The sequence below is a fragment of the Athene cunicularia genome (genome assembly GCF_003259725.1).
Source record: "Athene cunicularia isolate RWA chromosome 1 unlocalized genomic scaffold, athCun1 chr1_part2, whole genome shotgun sequence".
Lineage (NCBI taxonomy): Eukaryota > Metazoa > Chordata > Aves > Strigiformes > Strigidae > Athene > Athene cunicularia.
The window spans coordinates 40291940-40307066 of record NW_020799092.1 but is presented as its reverse complement, the minus strand read 5'-3'; the positions used below and the strand labels follow the sequence as shown (position 1 = coordinate 40307066).

General features: G+C 36.0%; 1 protein-coding gene across 4 annotated transcripts in view; it reads left to right on the top strand.

Annotated features, from left to right (window-relative positions):
• The window catches only part of NAV3 (neuron navigator 3), a 267533-nt gene that overhangs the window by 161246 nt on the left and 91160 nt on the right, over nt 1–15127 (top strand). The gene's annotated exons all lie outside the window — the stretch shown is intronic.

The window sequence follows — 15127 nt, the reverse complement described above, 5'->3', positions numbered from 1 at the left end:
CGCTCCCACTAGTACTTCTGCAGGTTAGGCAAGTGTTTCCTGTTTCTTTTCCTTGAGCTTAGAGAAAATCCATATTGGTGGCTTGTTTCCATGTCTGAGAAATAAAAAATTCATAATCCAACTTTTGCAGAAATTAGAGCTGTCAGGTTTGAGGTTTTGGTCAGACTGTCATAGAGATAATGAGCAGCTGTGAAATTCAGCAGTCTTCAGTTTTAGGGCGTTGCTTTCAGTCCCATCTTTTTAGAATCAAGTTTCCTTTAAGGAAAAAAAGGGAAAAAAGGTTCACAAAGTAGCTGTGGTTTTACAAACCCAGCAAATTGAAAAAGGTCTAGGATATTAACCTAGGTATGATGTAATTTTTACTTTTCACAGTTTTCTGGTGAAAATATGTGACACAAGTCAGTCTGCATTAGTCAAACAGTGTATGCAATGCATCAGGACAAAGAAGATAAATTTTATTTAGAAAACCAGCTACTTACAAAAGAAGCTTGCTTTATCTTACATATTAACATTTGTTGACCTTGCAGAAAGAAACTATTTTAGATAGCAATTCAAATGAACATGGCTCAGTTCTGTGGAACGCAAGCATTGACGTGATACAAAGACCAGAGAAAGTGTACAGTAGGCGTTTAGGAAAATAATTTGGATGGAACGCAGGCAGTAACAGAAGGAGAAAATGAGAAATGAGATGTGAGCAGGAGGGACTTTTGTGGAACTCTGTATGTGAAAACAAGGACCTTAAACTTAAAGTGGGAGAGAGGGTGAAAAATTTAGAGGCTGGGAGTCGTGTAATTAAAGACAGAGAATGTCACTAGCACCCACGTTTTTGTATGTCTCTATATCTTTTTTTCACCTGGGAATGAAGTTATTAGAGCTCTTCCCACCATGCAATATTCACACCCAGGTTTCAAACCATGCACATTTTCCCTGAAAAAAAAAAAGAGGTCCAAATTAAGGAACTTTATTTTTTTCCTTAGTATTCCTCAAGCTCTAGATGCCACTCATACACTTTGTGTTTGTTTTGCTTTGAAGTGTTATTTAGTAATGTATGTGTTAATTTGTTCTGCATAGTCTGCAGGTACTTACATGTTTTGCATGTGAAACCACAGGGAGGCTATCATCAGTTCTCAATTAATGAGATTGTCCAGCATTTCTCAGTATATAAATCTGTTTTGGTTTGTTTATACAACTATGTCAGACTGGTTAAAAATGTGGTGCTAAAAACTACACTGCTGTTTCTGAGTCTTTCATCTCTGAGTCTATCGCTTGTCAGGTTGTGGAGCAGTGACTTCATATTTGTTAGGAGATTATTTTGGATCTTGAGTGAAAAGTTGACTGATTTTATGCAAGATACAAGGCTTTAAAAATAATTAAATTCGTGTGTATTGAGGAAAGATTCATTTGATCTCAACAACTAAAATCTCAGTATATTGCATCTTTACTGTGCATTTGCAAACTGCATGAGCAAGACCTCAAGTAATTTTTGAGTGTAAAGCCTACAGATGGGAAGTAGATTTTACTTTGTAATGACTTCTTTCCCTTACACAAAGAATGATAGCTGGACTCCTGTGCTCTGCTTGACCCCCTAAATGGGGTGTCATGGAACATACTATATGCTATCATGTAATCAAAAACTTTATCATAATGCACAGGCATGAGGGATTTCAATTATTGATGTTCAGACAATGCTGGCATTTTCTTACCTCCCAGTGCTTCATTTTTATGACCTTAATCATGTTTTGTTGACATAGATTTATTTTTTTTTGTGCATAAGTGTATGCTATTCCTTGAAGCAGCAAAAAGTTGTTTAGGAATTGGAAAAGGTAGGTATTTTTATGAGTTCTGATGATAACAAAACACAGGCTTGCCAAAATGTGTCACAAACCCCCTGTTTTAGGTCAAACATACATACAAAAAAATGTTTATGATGATCTTCAACAATATGTGTCACATTTATGGTATGAAATCAGGTTGAAAAAGCAATACAGAGACTGTTGAGAATCTTGCTTTGTCTGTCAGGATATGTTTTGGTCCTTTACAACAGCATGGGTACCTGAGATTTCATCTTACCTCACGTAGAATTTTAGATCTTATTTTTTCTACTCTGAACAAAAAATAATGTTTGTGTCAGGGCTTCAAGGTATTCCTTGCCACTGGTGTGATGAACTTCCATGAAAGAGGATTATTCTTCTCTCTATCATCCCTGCAGATATATGAAGGTCATATACATTTTCTCTATGGTATCATTATTATAAACTTTTTTCATAATCAGATGATTTACCCTGGCCTTTCTGTTGTAAAGGGCTCTGCTGGCATCTCTGTGAAGGCAGGAAATAAATTATATGCTGCAAATATCTGAGTTACATTAGCAGGCAGGAGAGAAGTTTCAGTATTCTGTCCATCACTAGAGATGGCAACGTTTGCTGACAGCAGCCCCATGTTCTTCATCAAAACTGAACTTAGGTTTTCTCTGACAACCTAAATTACAGCTTCTGCTTATATTTTAAAACTTTTTTTTTTTTTTTTTTTTTTTTTTTTTTTTTTTTTTTTTTTTGTGAGCTGTCAGTACGCTATTTTTCAGATAGGTGGGCTGATGGTATCTTAAGGGTAATGACATTTCTGGCAAATGTATATTTTCAGACTGATTCTCATTTCATGGATAAATCAGGAATAATTAATTGAAATTAAGGGCATGGAACTGGTGTAAAAAGACAGTCAGGTCCCAGTTTGATTCCACTCTAAATTGGTTTCAGATAGCACCTGCATCTCCACTTCTTTCCTATAAACAAAGGATTGAAGGATCTCCATGTGGAAACCTAGCCTGAGAGAGCTCGTCCAAATAATATTAAATTGCTCTTTGAAACCAATTAATAAAATGTTAAATTCATGAATGCAACGAAAGACAAGGCTTAAGTGTAGTTTGCATACTGCTCTGGAAAGCACATTGTTGCAGAAAGGAACACAGCATATTTGCTTGTTACAGGGAAAGAACTGTAATGGTTCAGTGAAAGGCTGAAGGTACACTGGCAGCATCAGATGTCAGTGGTTGTATCATTCTTATTTTGATTTTTTTTTTTTCTAATGTGGACTCTTTTCTTTGTCTATAAATGCCTAATCCTTGGAATTTACCTTGCTTCAGATACCATAAGAAATGAATTAGAGAGGAAGATAGATTCTCTGCAGCGGGTGTAACCTGGGATGTGGCTGAGAGAGTTCTCAGTGGTATGACATTACTTTTCATTTATTGTTCTGTCTCCCTCCTCTACACTCTAGCATTTGCCTCTGGGACTCTTAGAGGGTGTATTTGAGGAACATTCTTGGAGTTCAAAACTCTTTTCAAAGTAAGATGAGCCAAAAGAGATTAGACGTAAGCACACAAAATGAATTATGTTCTTGGGAAGAATAAGGTTTATTGAAAAGTAAGTTGCAACGTTTCCAAACCACCCTGTTAGGGAAGTTTAAACAAGCCCATTTAGAAGGGTATATAGCTCCAATGAGTTCCACCATTGTCCGTCCACACCCTGTTACCTGCTGAATTTAGTGCACTGTATCAAAAACCACAGTTTCACTTTCATCAGTCAACAGTCAACATGAGTTGTACAGTCACTTTCCCCTCACATCCCTTGAACACACTATTCTTCTTTCTTCTCCTTTTGTTCAGATGAAACCCAAAACTTTAAAGGTAGCTTATCCTGCTTAGTGTGCTTTTATCATGACCCGCTTCAGCTACTTTGTGATTGCATTGAATCCGAGCCCCCATTACACAGAGTTCTTGAGCACAGGGAGTCTTTAAAAGGCTTCCACCATCTGTTACATGTGCAGAAGACTTGGCAGTTATCTCAGACTAGCTTAGGCTGGCCTGTTCGTTCTCAGCCAAACCATAATCATCATATTACATTATTAATTATAATTATAATAAAATAATTCCAGATTTTGCCTGTAGTTTATTAACGAACTTCCTGCATGAATGACTGTAAGTCTTCTGGTGTTTGTCTGAGTAGATGAGCCTTGAGTTGGAATATTGTACTTTTGGAAAAGGAACTTTTCCAGAGTTCAAAGGGGTGAACTGGGAGCCCTGTTTCATAGGGTTGGTAGTATCAGATAAGGCTGAGAGACATCATGAGCAGTAACTTAAAATCCCAATAGAATACAATGCCTGTTGTCATACTGAAAAGTTTTGGCAGCACACTAAAATTGCTGATGTCGTTTGGAATTTAGCCTTTTGGGATGTTATTCAGTGGACAGGCATACTTTGTTTTGCTTTTCTATCCAGATGCTTCTGCATAATGTGTATTTCAGCACTGTACTAATACCGTGCTTTCTGCCATGTGTCTCTGTAGCTTGGTCTTGATGTGATCACTGTTCTGCCATGTTGCAACTATTACCTGTTGGTGCTTCTGGTAGCAGAGCAGGATTCACTGTGGATAGTTAAAGGAGATGTATATGCCACAGTATTGAACTATTCACTCTGTGGACATGTTCAGCCCTTTACCCTTTCTTTCCTCTGTCTCCCAACATTTCAGCTGTGTCCAGCTCTGGATACCAGTGTCTATGGCAGTAATACAAATATGCATCCCATAAATGTGAAATAAATAATAAACCACAAAATACCTACTTCTAGTTGTCTAGAACTTTCTTGAGCAAAACAGAGTTTTGATGCAAATCTACTGTGCTATGTTGGTATCTATCTCTGCACCTGCCATCACCACTAAGTATGCTTGTGATTACTACTCTGTGCATAGTGTAAAAAAGTCATTACAGACCTTAAAGTCAACATGGTTCATACAGTCCTGTGATCTGCTGTAATTTTTTTTGATGTGATTTTACAGTATTAGTTGGATCTTAGGATACTGAAATAATTAAAAATATCTATACCTCACTGTTTTTGCAGTTATTGCTCAAATATCTCCAGAAACCATAATTAAAAAATCTCCCTTGTGAAACAATTCAAATTTTAACTGTTTTTACTGTTGTTGGTCTCTTCTATACTTTTAATCTTCCATAATTTCTTTTCACAGCTGTTGCTGTTAACATTTCCCACCATTTACTTTTATTATTCTCAAATGATCCCGCATTTTCATAATCTCTGGTGTAAATCTTTCCTCATTTTTGGCATCTGTTAGGTTATCAAGAAAGCTACTATTTAGAGTTATCTATCTCAATGTGTATCTCAGTTTTTATTGTTTCTGTAAAGTATGAATGCTAAATTTAAGTACTAAAGCATAAATATATGTGTACCCATGCATGAAGAGCAGAATAATTGTGTCAGAAGGAGCACTCCTGCTTTTTTGGCTCATTATGTTGTTAAGCATTCACAGTCCTTTGAGGATTAATACCTTATTTTCAAAAGCATAATGAAAAATAAAATTTTCAGTAATATGCTTTTTCACAGAGTTATTAATTTAGAAAGAATGGTATTTGAATTGAGTATGACTTTGTTTCTGGTCATGCTTTCGAAAGTCAGGATTTGGACTGCATAAAGTAAGTAGAGCAATTGGACTTTGATCTAGTTTTGTGAGGTTGCCCCCTTCCTGAGTAGCTTTAAATATCTACAGGAATAACCCATAGAACCACAAAGCAAAACATGGAAATGTTTAACAGCTGTGTGTTTTTCAGTTGAGATACTTTATTAATGTCAGTGACATAAACAAACTGCATTGTTAGCATGCTGTCATTAGTATGTTAAACTGTCATGATCCTGCAACATCATGTCTGCAGACACTTTTCTTTGCACCCAGCTTACATAAGGAAATGAATTCAGAAAAGACAAGAACAGTGCGCGGCAGATGTTTACTTTAAAACAAGACTGAGCTGCAAGTGAATATGTGAACTTCAACAAATGAAGTTTTCTCTTTTTCAATTTTTTGTCAAGTGACAGAAAAAGGGATAATATCAAATAATTTCAGTTTATATGAAAAAGGAATTAATGGAAATAAGTTTTTAAACTTCTGCAAAGAATGGAAGCAAATTACATTCTCATGAGATGCTAAATGAGCTGAGCATATAGTTTGCTGCAGGGTCATTAATCAAAAGGCTGGCTGTTTACAGCTGACATGTTTAACATTCTCACAAATTTACTTTTTCGAAGTAAATGGTATATACCCATGCAGTCTATTTGCATTCTTTATTTCTTCTTATCTCAAAGTTTTGTTTAGATACATAAAAATTATTTGAAGTGAGGCTGGACTTTATCATATGTTAACAGATTGCTAATACTTCCCTTCAGGAAAAATGCAGATGGTTTATTTTGATTGTAATCTACTTTTGAAGAGAGTACCAATGTATTTAATAACAACTACCTAAGACTCAGTTTACAGTTTCAGCAGCAGCAACATTTTGGTCCACTACTATAACTATTATCAGCAAAGACTGGTGTACTGCCTCCTTTGTGTTAGAACAAAACATGGGTAGCAAGATTTAAATCATTACCCAAAATACCCCAGGCTCGAATATAAAATTAAAGAACTTGAATCTCTGTCGTGATATATATTTGAATCCAGAAATCAAAAAACGTATGAAGTTATTTCAAATGTCTTGATTTGTTTGGCTGGAGGAAAAAATGTAATTTTATTCTCCTGCCTGGCTATTAAAATATATATAGATATATTGACATTTTCAATAAAATAGGTTCAATTAAGATTACAGATCTAATATTAACAAACACAGCATATTTTAGACAGTTGCTTCATGAAACTGAATATGACAATTGTGATTTTGGTAATTTATTATTGTAGATGCCGCAGCTTGTGATCACTAAGTTGTTTTTTGGTCTAAGTTGCCTCAGAGAGATCTACCGTCTTGCAGAGTAGAATATTCTTTTTTCTTACTTAAGGCATTTGTAATATATATAATATTTATAATAGCTACTTCCTGACTTGAGGTAATTCGTAGTATACTTATACACACATGCTTGGCAAGCAAAACTTATGAATTATAAGAATGTTCCGGTTAACACTTTTGTAGGAAGTAATTAATTTGTAACACCATAAAAATAATTTGCCTTGGATTTGTTAGGTATAAGTTCACTTTATAGAATGATTGGGTTTGGCAACTTAAACAAACCTCTAAAATGATGAGAAACATGAAAAAAAATATGGAGAAATGTCATGGTACACTTTTTTGTGCCCACAAGAGGTAATGGGAAGGGGATAAAATGATCTGCTCTGACAGCTACTTGATGTTATTTTGTACACCCACTCTTCCTCCTAGTTGGCAGGTGGAGAAAACAGGTAGAGGAAAGAAGGATAAACTTAAATTAAGCTTGGAATCTTAAGAGTGCAAATCCATGTTGGCTGCTTGAACTGTAGGGCTGTTTACAGTGCAAAAAGGAAAATTGCAAGGTTTTAACTCTTTCCCTTGCAGTGTGTTGCTTTTAGAACAAGACAGTACTATTTTCTGTCCTGGAGTTGCAGGAGAGCAGTGATGTTCAATACATTTTGGACTGACAATTGCACTGCAAGTAACTTCATCATTAGTGGCTAAAAGAGACAGCTGGGAATCTAGCTGAAAGCTATTCATGAGTTATCTATGGTTAGAGAAAATTAAAAGAAGGATGTGTCTAAAGCTGTGCAGGTTAAAAAACACAGGAGCCTTTTATTTTCCAGAAAAAGATATGGGCTTTCAACCCTGTAGGCTATGTAAAGACAGCGTTCAAAGGGAGAAAGCATGAAGGGAAAGCTGGGAAGGAAAACAGCGTGGCAGGAAAAATGCCAGCCAGTGCAGAGTACCCATCACTGCGGGACACTTGCTGTGAAGCGCAACATGTGTTAATCTCTCTCTTTGAAAAAAAAATATCTCCGTTTGCTTGTATCAACATTTTACTTATAAATCTTAACTATGTCACCCCTGAGTTTTCTTTTGATGGCAAGAGAAAAAGGCAATCGAGCTTCTTCAATCTGTTCTCCGAGTGCTGTTATGGAGGCTTCCTGCCCCTCCCGAGCCCCTTGTGACAACCTCAGCTCCACACAGGGAAATGGTTGGGGCAGCAATGTGCTTGGAGTTTGTTTTCTTTTGAAGTTACGGCACTAATCTCATCTGTATCTAATTGGTAAAATATTAGGTCTTCAAAGATTTCCTTTGTAAACAAAAGATTGTCATAACAATTTAAGCAGGATCAGATGTGTAAACTTAAAGAGTGGAACTCTCAATGCTTTTTACAGATTTTTTTTTTACAAAAGGATACAGTATAGTTGTAATTCAAACCTGCTTAGTGAATTCAATAATCTAAAATATATTATTTGAATGAAATTTAAAAATTAGTTTTGACTAAATGCAGTTTACCTGAACAAATAAGTTTTTAATCTGTTACCTGTGTGCATCAGCTTCAATTTCCAATGTGCTAAACCTTCTCTTACATTCCTTTTGGATGCGTTATTCTCTAGATCCATTTCATACTGCAGAATAGAATTTTAAATGACTGCTGACCGTATTAACTGCTGTGTAGGTAAATTCACAAGAGCAAAAATTGCTTTACCACAGTTTAAAAGCATGTGTAATGTTGGAAATAATCGCATTGCCTTGGGAAGTACAATAATTGACAAAACAGGTGTTTGTCATTCCTTGAGGTGTTTTACCTAGAAATAAATCTTATTGATATAAGACTTTTTTATATTATAATATCCAACAATTTTTGATCAGACACTCAGTATACTGACTTAGAAGTTAAATTAAGATATTTCAAATGTATAGGATTTGAAACAGTTTCTGGAAAAGAAACTACAGAGACAGAAAACATTATGTTATGTATTGCATGTCTTTTGACTGCTCATCGATGAACAGATTAATACTGATAGCCAGTGCCTAAAATCTGAAAATTTGTTGATTCAAACTAAGAAATGCAATTTTAGTAGCAAGATTGTGAACTTTAGGAACAAGACATGAGGAATAAATGTAGGCTGTAGTTCATTTTTTAAAATCAAGCCTAGATCTTTCTGTAATTATTTCCAAAATCAAATACCAAAGTAGACAAAATTTAATGTGTCTGAAGTGACTGGAGGACATGTAATGCTTTATGAGAGGCAAGCGATCAATAAAGGTGTATAATCTTCATGATTCATGAACCAGTCTGGAGGCTCTTATCTCTTTCTAATGACTGTACCAGAAACATATTGACACAGCTCTCTTTTGGTTTATGTTAATATGAACCATGACTGTTTTGAAGAATTAAAACAAAACAAAACAAAAACCCTGATGGTTTTTGTTTTTTTGTTTTTTGGTTTTTTTTTTTCATTTTAAGTAAAAGAAATTCTAGTGGAGCACTGCAGTGAAGTGACAAGCCTCTACCTAGTTACATCAGCCACAGCATGACATAACATACTGTCATCCAGGGATAGTCCCTTATTAGAAGGAATTACCTTCCCAGTGATTTCAGAAAGGCTTCATTTTAGGGAAAGCAGTTTCTGTACAGCAAAGCTATTGAAAGAGAAATCAGCATGTTTCTTTAAGGTTAAAGAATTATTCTTTTTTCTCTTTGAGTTAAAATCCCTCCCCTCCATGAAAAGAATTGCCTCAGTGTGCCACATATGACCCAGATCTTCTGGTGTTAAAAAAATAAATGTATTGGCTCTATTTTACCAAGTATTTTCCCTTTGTTTAGGATAGAAAGTAATTTATGATCCCCTGTTCTGTATATCTTTTTTTCTCACTCTTTAATCATTTAAATTAATGATACCAATAATACTCTTGAGAAATGAATATAAACTGGATAAATTCAATGGAAAACCATGTAAGGAAAAATATTTTTTTGTGCATTAAAAATAAAATATGTCAACAACAATCATATAGAGCTTTCCAGATAAATTTAGAAAGCTAATATCCTAACTAGAGTTTCAATAGCTTTCCCTAAACAGCTATTTTCTGTAAAATTATGCATCGTATTCTCTTTAGGAATGATTCTATTGAATTGGGAATGTGGGAATTTTTAAGAAGACTGGTCTTGTGTGTATGAGTATCATTCCAGCGTGCCACTGAATTGCTGGGTAGTAGTAAGTGAGCCCAAAGAACTCGGACTCCATTTCTGCAGTTTTCCAGTGTGGTCAGTAACAGCAACCTACATCACAGAACATTTGTAATTGATAGTTTATTAGTTTTGGATTGCTGCTTTGGTGGTATTTTGTCAGGTTCTTGGGCCTGCTGCAGCTATTTGGTACAACTCCGCACAAAGGCGGAGGTAGCTGGTAGCAGTGGTATATGCAGAATTGGCCCTCAGTCCGTAGTGGGTTTGACTAGTGCTTACTGAGGGACCTGTAACAATTTCCTTGACAGGAGCTCCATTTCTTTCACTAGCCATGGCTCTGATACAAGGGGGAGCTGAACAATGTGGTCTTTGTTATCTGCAAGCATCTTCACCATGTCCCACTCTGAAAACATTAGCTGTTTCCTTTCTCCATAAAAATAGTAATGAAACCCTAACACAGTGTTCATTTCACTAAGGACTGAATTGCCAAATGAATAAGGTCTTTGAGCTCCTCTTTCAAGAATATAAGTGTGCATTTCTGTGTTTACAGTTGTGGCCCTGCCACAGGTAATTATTAGGATACCAAATTTCTATCAACCGTTCAACTTTTTAAAATTAAAGAAAAATATAAAACCAGTTTATTTTTCAGTAAATCACAGGTTTTGAAAGAAATTTCCATCTTGATAATATATCCTAAGTAGCATTAAGAACTGATCACCAGCTACAGTTTCTTATAAATAGGGGAGCTCAGGTTCTTTTATGAATGATCCTCCTAGAAAGAAAAAACTCCTTATAAAGCTGGTTTTGAAGGGTGTCTCCTGCTTTCCAACCTCCTGTCCTGTTCCCTCCCCACCACCCGTATAATGGATGCCCCTAGAGGAAAAATCATGGTAAAATATATCCAGATATTCACTTAAACCTTTAAAAAAACCCGTGTAGAATTTATGAGGCATGGTATAAAACAATCTAGTGCTGCCCTCAACTACATAGATGGCCAAAGCTGTCTCCCATCAGTCCTGTGGTCAAGGAAAATACACACAGAATACCAAGTCATCTTTTTTCCCTTCTCTGGCAGCTGTGATGCTTTAGACCAGTGTCTTAAAAATGAGGATTACCAGTGCCATGCTAAGAGCAATTTGTATAATACAGCAGAGAACAAAGGACGGTGTTTTCATTTTTATGTGAAACAATTCATATATTTGTGAGGAAACTAATCAAGACCACAAGTTAATTTCTTAGGAAATTCTGCTGTTCATGCTAGCAGTTTCTGGGAAACCACCTTGTCTTGTTTGAGTAGCAGTTTTATGTTTAGTTCCTGATATCTCAGTTGAATTTTGCCAAAAGTTGGGATTAAAGCCCAACAAATCCTAGGAAGAGTGAACCTAACTGAAATATCTCACACCTAGTTTTATGGGATTTGTGTTTTAAAAACTGAGCCCAGCTGTCAGGAAATAAATATGGTCAAAAAAGAAAAAATAGGAAAGTTTATGAAAAATAAAAAAGTACTTTGTAATTTAAAAAATGAGGACTGTAAGCAATCTTGATAATTTCAAGATGGCTTGCACTATGGAGGTCACAAAACTGTAAATAAAACTGGATTTTCAGAGGACAGTGTTAGATTTTTGCATGTTTACTCTTTATCTTTTAGGCAAACAGAAATACACCTGAATGATCTTAAAACAACTGAATCTTCCACAGATATTTGTCTTCTATTTTATCTTTGAATGTTTTTTCAAAACACTGTTTCCAAGTGTGCCATAATGTAGAGATTATGCTGAACATGTTGTCAAATCTTGGATAGTACATGATTAGATTCAGGAGCTGGATGCTTACACTGTAGATTTAGCAAATTTCTCTTTTCATTTGACCTCATTAATTCCCTCAGGAGAAATTTGTGGGTTAATGTATATGTCACAGAAAGCCTTTGCTCTTTAAGGAAACTCAGACAAGAATCTTACTCTTCTTCCTTGTCTTTTTCTATTCCTGATAGAAGAATAAACACCGGTATGTTGAACTAATATGATTTTAGAAGATGTGTATGTATTTTTGCTGGAACAGTCTCATAAGAATATTGTGGGTCTGTAATATATTTAATCAGCATAACGTTTATTATATGCCTTTTAATACTTGGCCCCAATGAAACAAATGCAACAGCTCCTACACTGTGCCCCCCACGATGACTGCTTTCTTGTGGGTCTCCAGTGAAAACCCTACTTGCAATTTGCCATTGAAAACTTCCTGAGAGGGATTGATTGAAAATCTAAATTTTCTTTAGAGTTGGCTGGAGAGTACTCAAAAATGATTTAGTACTTTCCTAAGCAGTTCTTCAAAAGGATTATACATTAAAAGGGCAGCCAGAAAATGACCTGTTGGCTGGGCTGAATCCAGAGCAGAAAGCTTCCAGAGACACAGCAGAGAAGGGACTTTGTCATGAAGAAAATGAAAACTTTGTTACTAATTATGTACCAAAGGAGAATCATCGTACATCTCCTAACACCTGAAGTTCTTCTAAAGAGATTGCTGAAAGGATACTGAGGCGACCACTGTTCTCAAGTGTATAGGCAATGACAAGGAGTGTGCATGCCTATGTGGCTGCCCTTTGGCTCTGGTTAGCAGGCCGGCAAAATAAGACTGTGCAACATCCTCATCTAACTCAGCTGGGATACTCTGAAATTATTTCATAGGCTGTTAGCTGAAAAAAAAAACAAACAAGTATTTCTGTTGTGTCTGGTTTTGTCATGGATGTTATGACTTCTTTTAGAGGAATATGATCAGCCCTTTGTTGCAGAGGATGTTGGCCAGGTGCAGAGAGAGCCATAAGTGTCCCTGCAATGCTGCTGGTAGCTCAGAGTGACCAAAAAGCTCAGCAGATATGATATAGCTCCCTGAGCTTCAGCTTCAGCTCTTGACAGCTGCTACGTCTGGCCAAATGTGTGCTCAAGAAGCCTTTGAGATGCTGTCAGTTATAACAAGCATTTCATTAATTTCCACTCATCCTTAAATTATGGAAATCCAGATATGGCCTGGAGGCATCAGTGCAATTGGGGTGGACCAGGGAAGTTAACCTGCAGTAGCTGTCTTAAACTTTAGCTGGATGTTATGACATAAAGGAGGAAAACTGTATTAAATCTAGATAAATCGGTGCTGTATCGTGTTCAGGAATGGAAAGATATTTATCAGCATAGTGCTTTAGAGTCATATGCTATGGTGGCAAAAAAGTACTGCTAGTTTTCCTTTGTGTTGCAATTTCAAAGTTCTCCAATACATATTTAGCTGCCAGTTTGTAATAAAGCACCATCAGGACTTTATGCAAGCCCTAAAAATCAGCCAGCTTCATATTCTAATCAAAATAGAATCTCATGAAGATAATATCAGAGGCTCTACAAAAATGTGTGGCAGCAACTGTTTTTAATAAAAAATAAATAATTGAATATGTGGTGTGTAGCTCAGGTTCCTTTAATTTTCCACTAGTTGATGAAGTGCAAGGCTTGCTTGGTTTCCCAGGATATTTTAATTTTTGTATTGTTAAATGACTTATTTTTGGCGGAGACAAAAATAATTTGTTGGACAAGAACATTTAGAATCATTCATGCATTTCCTGAAAGCTAGTATTATATTGATGTTTCTCTATGAAGCTGTTCCACCTGCTATTTTTCTGTAAATTTAAAGAGAAATCTTAGAAATCTTTTTAAAATTATCACTGCAAGGGGTTTTTAAACCCAAACTTTTGCCAGAGTTTTAATTTTTTTCTCGTTGAAGATGGATTTTTTTAAAGAAAACCACTACCTCAGTTATTTCTGAGTCTCCACGAATTTAAAGTCAGACCCCCTTCTTTAATGGGTTTCTCATCCTAGTGCTATTTTTTTCCTCTGATATTTTTATAAAAGCCTTCTGTATTCCCATTTGGATAGCATTACTTCATGGAGCTTCTTCTCAGGCGTTATCTCTTGCCTGCAAGACTTGGCTGAAGCCATATTATTAATTTGTTTCCTCCTCATTTTTCTTTTACAGTAAAGGACTTTTTCAACCTTCGAACTCTGAAATCACATTGGTCATTTCTTTCTCCTTGCATTTTCCTTTTGAAGCAGTATTGAATTCCATTACACTTCCTGGGGTGTCTTTTAGGCTTGACCAGCTTTCCTGTACTCCAGTAGCTGTGTTGTTTGGGGTTGGGTTCTTTTTTTTCATATTTTCCAGCTACTTTCATTCTTATATTCAACATCTGTTGGGTTTGTTTGTTTGTTTTACCAAAGAAGAGAATGCCAAGCTCTTTCCTGTATTTCCACCTTTCAATGATAGACTATAATTCAAAATAAACTCTGATTCTCCTTGTTGATAGATAATCGATTCTGTTACCCAGTAAGGGTATAAGACTTTTCCACAGTGATCCTGTCTTTTAAATTTATCACCATTGCATTTTCAGTGATGGTTCCATTTAAAAATTTCACCATTTTGTCCCTCCCTTTATGTTACTTTGGTAAATATGAGAACCTATTTTTTCTGTCCAGTTATATTTATCAAGATGATTGACATTCCTTTTCAGGTTTGCTTTCGTGGTCTCATAGGTTTGTCCAGTGTACCAATAGCTTTGTCTTTTTCCAACTTATCTTTCAACCTCTTCTGCTGATCTTGGCAAACTGGGGTTCATTCTGGTACAGTTGTATAGTGAGCACTGGTTGGACTTTGGGAGAGAGGAACAGTAGTCAGGTATGAGAAAAACGAACAAAAAGCTGTTGTCAGTATTGAATTTGGAAAAAAGCCTTTGACATCCTGATAAATGCTGCTGATGTGGAACATTCAAAGAAATGACTTCAGCTTTGCAAAGTGGGTGGTAACAAACATGATAGCCAAAAAGGCTGGAGCACAAGAGGGGGACAAAGTTTCCTGAGTTGGCAGGGATTTAGTTAATTATAACAGGCTTCAAATATTTTTGCTGTCTGCAGCTATATTTTTATTTAATCTCTCACTTGTAGTCTGCTCTCTAACTCAAGTGTTGCCATCATCTATTCATGTAGAAAGTGGGGAAAGAATTTCTTTGTAATGAGGGGGTTTTGGTTTGGATTTTTTTCCCCCTATATACAGAAGCCATCTGGGGCCATCTCCATCTTTATGTTAGTGACCTGCCTCTAAATCTTGTGAATCTAACTAGAGTAATTTATGGGCTAAATGAGA